Genomic DNA, 6,020 nt, shown 5'->3' with positions numbered 1-6,020 from the left:
AATAAATACATGTATACTGAACAACTGAACAATTAAGTAAATGAATGGCAGGTGGTGGGAGCCCGGTTTCTCATTGTTAGGCTGAAAAGTTACAGACAAGTAAGGGAGAAAGCTAGAATGATCCAAACAGCAATAATTAGAGTTGGAGACACCAGTACGAACTCATGTTTAGCTTTATATAGATACACATAGTTATGTATGAAATATTTACAGAAATAATATATGTATATATATATGTGTATATATATATATATGTATATATATATATATATATTCATTTTATTGTGCTCCATTTTATTGGGCTTTGCAGATATTGTTTTTACAAATTGAAGGCTTGTGGCAGTCCCACACCGAGCAAGTTTATCGGTACCATTTTTCCAACAGGCTCAAAAGATGGTTAGCATTTTTTAGCAACAAAGTAATTTTTTAATAAAATAATTTTAAATTAAGGTACATACATTGCTTTTTTAGACAAAATGCTATTGCACACTTAATTGACTAACAGTATAGTATAAACATACTTTTATATGCACTGGGAAACCAAAAAAATTGTGTGACTCACTTTATTGCAATATTTGCTTTATTGTGGTGGTCTGGAACAGAAACTGCAATATCTCCAAGGTATGCCTGTATGCACACCTGTATTTCCTTTCTCTGTTAGCTGAGAGGTCTATAACCAAACACCTCCAACTATCACAAACATACATACCGAGGGCTCAGATCTTGGTTTCTCAGAGAAATCAGGGCTCCTTGGAGAAAAGGCTGATTCTAGGACTCGGCCAGAAAATATACAAGATAAGCCCAGAGTATCTTACCGTGCCATAAAGTAAGGAAATGCTCAAAAAACCTCACAGGAGCCAACTAAAAGAAATTCCCGTGGCCAAAAATGGAACAGTTTGAGAAATGAAATAAAGTAGTTTTGGATTATAACCCAAAGTATAAAATAAATTTCCACGAGTCTATATTGATATAAATAAGTGATTGAATAAATAATGAGGGAAAAGAGACAAATCTCCAGTGCAGAAGAATTCCAAATTATTATGTGGATATTTCATTCTCAAGGAATAGGAACATAGCTCCCCACCATTTTCAGGTGTAAGCTCTGCATAGTGACCTCCTTCCAAAGAAAAAAGTGTGGAGAGCAGACAGGTGGTGAGGGGGAGCAAGTTTATGGTGGAGAAAGCTGATAAATAACACCTCAGCCAGGTGATCAAGGTCAACAGCAACACTGACAAATCACGTTGATAGAATGTACTCGATATGATGTGACGCGAATGGCATTTTACCTCTGTGGTCTTCCTCTATAAACGCCTAACTTGAGTCTAATCATGAGAAAAACATCGGAAAAATCCTAACTGAGGGACATTCTACAGCATACCTGACCAGTACTTAAAACTGTCAAAGTCATCAAAAATAAAGAAATGAGGAGTTGCCACGCCTAAGGAGACATGATGACTAAATGCAGTGTGGCACCTTGGAGGGGATCCTTGAACAGAAGAAAGACATTAGTAAAAACTAAGGAAATCTGAATAAAGTATAAGTTTCAGTTGACAAAAATGTATCAGTATCGGTTCATTAATTCTAACAAATATAGCATACTAGTTAAGACGTCTATCACAGAGGAACCTGGGTATGGAGTGTATGGGAACTCCCTGTATTATTTTTGCGATTTATCTGTCAATCTAAAATTATTCTAAGTAAAGATTTTATTTTAAAAGCGTTATTTGAAATCAAGTCGAAAGTATAGTGTGATGGGTTAAATGGGCAAAAAAAAAAAAAAGTTTGATTCTGATGTGATGAATTTAATTGACTTTAAAAGTGCTTGTGAATAAAACTACCAAAAGACAGGCAGGAATGTTCTGGAGGCAGGGGATGCATCAAGGTGAATTCTCCACAGCTGAAGCCCTGGAAGGAAAGGGCTGGTGGGTCGGGATAGGGCAGGAACAAAGACTTGCTTTTTGACCTTTGCCATTTTGTAGATGTTGATATAGATAAATAAAATGCAATACAAAAACAAGAACAAAAATGCACTAAACAAGTAGCATGATCAGAATAACTGCTCCCTTCCAAGGTAAACTTTTCGAATGATAACCTCATTCATGTGTATAAGTTCTAGTATTTTTTATTAAAACAAAACCCCTACTTGACCCCACCTAACAGAAGAAATGTTTCTCCTTGTTCCCTGGGGTGTACAGTTGAATGGGCAAGGTGGCACAGTAGACAACACGGACGACAGAATCCCAGCCTACAGACCAGCTGTGTGACCCTGGGAGATTACCCCATCTCTCTCAGCCTTGGTTCTCTCATTGCTATAACCGGGTCAGAAATTCCCACTTACCGGTGGTGATGAGAAATCAAAAGGAATGTATGTGAGCTAACGGCCAGCATTAGGTGTGACAAAGGCCTTCAATTAATGGTGGTGACTCTTAGTGGAGGAGCTGAAGGACAAGAAGATTAATCTGGATGCCCTAGATTGGGCTGTGTGGACAACAGGAGAGAGAAGGCCTTGTTGCCTGAGCTGCTCAGGAAGGTCTGTTCTGCAAGTGCTCAGGGTGGGGATGAGCAGGAAGGGGCAAGGGGTGCACTCCAGGTACAGGAATTGCAAGAGCAAACTCAGGAAGTGGGTGAAGGGGCATCCTGGGTCAGGGGAGGAGAGAGAGACCTGGAGGGGCGAAGGAGAAACCTCAGAGGTGAGCAGGACCTCCACATCTTCTAGCGTTTATCAGCCTCAGAGATCTCTTTGGTGACTCTGGCAGCTTTTAAACATCTAGAGAAAAAAATGGACCAAGGTTAGAGGGGTAGAGGGCCCTGCTCTGAAATGAATTCAGGTGAGTACTCAGCCGTGTTTCCCTTGGGGAGGCCTAAATAGCCATGGCCACCCTTAGGGCCTTTGCCCCGCAAGAGCAGCCTATTTCCTGCTTCTGCCTAAGGCTCTGAGTCCCAGGTGGTACAGTCCACCTCCCAAATAGGGAGGGGCTCCCCGTTCTGGGGGACAGAACTGTGCCTCCACTCTTAGCCTGGGCAAGGCTGGGGGTGGGGGTTGAGGACAGGAGCTGTGTCTCCACCTCCATACTGAGGGCAGGGGCTGGTTCTTTCTCACACACTGGGGGTTCCTTGGGAGTAGGGTGGGGTCTTCTCCTTCAGTTCCTCCTCTGGGATCCTACGTGGAGATCCGCCCCAGTGCATTCTTGGGATTCGGGGGCAAAAGCTCTTGCTTACTTAAAAACAGCATCCTCCATAAACTGGGCCAAAGGACAAGAGCTAAAATAAAACAAAGAGGAGATTTTGTTGTTCTTCTGCTTTCATAATTTCAAAACACATTTTTCTGTCCTGCAAGGAGATGCCTCCCCTGGGGACATGCCAGGCCCTTGGGTTGAGTGGCAGTGGGAATGCGCCAAGGATCTGGCTCTTGCCAAAACAACTCCCTCTCCCAACCATCATGGCCCACAGGGCTGAGGCAGTCCCACCCACCCCACATGGCTTCCTGGGGCCGCCAGGCCGAAACCATCGTAAATAGTTTAACTGTGTTTATGTAGCAGTAACATACGTGTTACCTTTCACAGCGACCACATTCCAGAGGGCAATTGCGGGTGATTTACCTTGCCCCTAGCGGCTGCCAGTCCCTGCAGCGGGTGGGTGGCCTCTGGGGCCCAGCTCTGCTGTCCCAGGAGGACTGTTTTTTAAAGAGCTGCCCCTACCTTTCCATGCTCCACCACGTGTGTGTTCCAGATCTGCGGATTCCTCTGCAGCCTCCCCAGGGCCCTCTGAGGAGTCTGAAAGGTGCTGTCGGGTGCCAGACCCCTGCAGCCCTCAGCTATATCTCCCCTCTTCTCACCTCTCTGGCCAGGGCAGCCGTGTTTGGAGCTTTCCCATCACCTTCGTGGAGATGGATGGACATAGGCTTCAGCTCTGTTCTCAGTGCTGGCCCTGGCACTGACTGCAGCAGCAGTCCCCAGCCAAGACCTATTAATAATTAACCTTTGTTTGGCCCTTGCTAGTACCCGGCACTATTTTTCATGCTTTATATCTTATGAAGTGCTGTTGTGAACCCCGTTTACAGACAACAAAACTGAGGCAAGGAGAGTTTATGTAACTTGCCCAAGAATGCACAGTGAGTGAAGGGCAGAGTCTGGACTTAACCAGGCAGCCCACACTCCCAGCCACCACACTTCTCCACCTCTCCCGTGCCACAAGCATTGCCTAAGCATGTCTGGCTCCTGGATGGCGCAGGGTGGCCGGCTGGGAGATAGAGCAGAGGATTGCTGGGTAGCTGTGGCACATGTCCACATCCGTGTGCCCTTGTGCATGCAGACCAAGTGGTGCCTCCCCCACAAACGTGCACATGGACACATGCATTTTTGGCATGTGTCTCCGCTCACCTGTGTGCATACCTCGTGTAGATACAAAGTATCCCCCACATACCTGCATACATATCTGTATCCTCACCCTCTATACACAAGTCCACCCTATTCATGTACATTCCCCACACATGTGTTCCTCTATGGACACACGTATATGCAAATGTGTACACCACAACTCATGTGGATGGAGTGTGCCCCCCTATTTTGCTAAACAAGAAGGCATACTTCCTTTCTTTGACCTCCAAGCTAAATGTCATCCCTAAGATAAATAAGGCGGAAATAGGTGTTCTCTCATTATTTCATGTGTTCATTCAACCAGCATTTCCTGAGTACCCACTGTGTGCAGGGCCTTATGCTTAGTACCATGGTGGAAAACACAAATGGGCGCTCAGGCCAGCCCCTCAGGAGTACCACATGCAGGTACAGAGGAGGGCCATGAGCCAGTAGATACAGTCATCCTTGTTGCCAAGAGTCAGCCTAGGGAATGCAGGCTCAAAGCAGTCTCCCAATTCCTCTCTGGTGATGGCGTACCTGCCTCTGGAGGCCAGGCTGCCTTCCCAGTTCTGGGCATCCACAGGACCTTGTGCGATCCCACAGGCTTGAGTGATCCAGCCAGGGACTCTAGCCCTTTGGCAGGGCCCGGATTTCTCTCCAACTTTCAGTAAAAGCAGCAGCATAACGTCTCTGAGCATCCAGGCAGCTGTGAGTCACCAGTCAGGCCCAACCCTGAACTCCTGTTTGCCTGCCATCCCAGCAGGGTGCTGCCCTGGCCTTGTCCACACAGCCTCTAAAAAGATCCATAGCGTGAGTCTTCTTGATGCCCTGCCCCTCTGCCAGGCCTGCCATGCCCTGCGCTGTGGGTTACACAGGCCCTGCCTGGGCGATGAGGGGCCAGACCTTTTACACGGTGTCTATTACCCGAGTGTTATGCCGAGAAGAACCCTGAGCTGGGAGCCAGGCAAGCAACCTACTGACCTGGTCCAGCTCCACGGAGGTGTGACCTGAAAGGCCACGTTTACAAGGGCCCAAGCTTGTTTAAATGCTCTGCCGTTGCCAGCTTGAAACACTTAATAGTTTTTGAATCAGGGCCTCGCAAATTATGTAGCCAGCTCTGCCACTGGCTGAGGCTTTCTGTGGGTGAGATTGGCAAAGCCCTGCCCACTCTCAGCCTGCCTGCTGCTCATGCCACTGCCAGCTCGGCCTCCTGCCCCGGGCTGGCCCAGGCCACTGAGATGTGGGCAGCTGTGGTTTCCCGGCGCCCACAGAGCGGCCGCAGTGTTTGAAGATGCACTTCAGTGGTGTCCTCAGACTGTGTTCCTTCTGTCGCCCAGCCTGTGGTTGCCCGCCTGCTGCCACCCAGGCCATGAAAAGCCGGGAAGTGGGGCCCTCAGCCTGCACTCGGCTTCTGGTTCCAAGCCCACGTATGGACAGCCCAGCCCCACCCTCACGGGCTGTAAACTCTCTCAGCCTCAGTTGCCTTCGCTGTAAAACAAGGGTTAAGATGTCTGCCCTGCAGCATTAGTGAGAGAATCCTGGTAACAAGAAGCCCCTGTTAAGCAGCCTGGCATAGAGTAGGGGCCTGGAGACCATGTAGTTTCAGCTGCTAATCCGTTCAGCATTTACTGAGCATCATGAAAGGCCGAGCCAGCGAAAGTTAGT

At 47.5% G+C, this 6,020-nt stretch overlaps 1 long non-coding RNA gene across 1 annotated transcript; it reads right to left on the bottom strand.

Annotated features, from left to right (window-relative positions):
• Positions 1 to 2,106: 2,106 nt before the first annotated feature.
• Positions 2,107 to 3,917, bottom strand: LOC120596011 (uncharacterized). The gene is made up of 2 exons (XR_005651058.1): positions 3,699 to 3,917; positions 2,107 to 3,261 (listed from the first exon to the last, which is right to left on the bottom strand). It is a non-coding gene; the product is annotated as an uncharacterized LOC120596011 (long non-coding RNA).
• Between the last annotated feature and the right edge of the window lie 2,103 nt (positions 3,918 to 6,020).

Source organism: Pteropus medius, unplaced genomic scaffold (genome assembly GCF_902729225.1).
Source record: "Pteropus medius unplaced genomic scaffold, Ma_sr-lr_union100, whole genome shotgun sequence".
Taxonomy (NCBI): domain Eukaryota; kingdom Metazoa; phylum Chordata; class Mammalia; order Chiroptera; family Pteropodidae; genus Pteropus; species Pteropus medius.
This window is presented reverse-complemented; position numbering and strand designations above follow the sequence as displayed.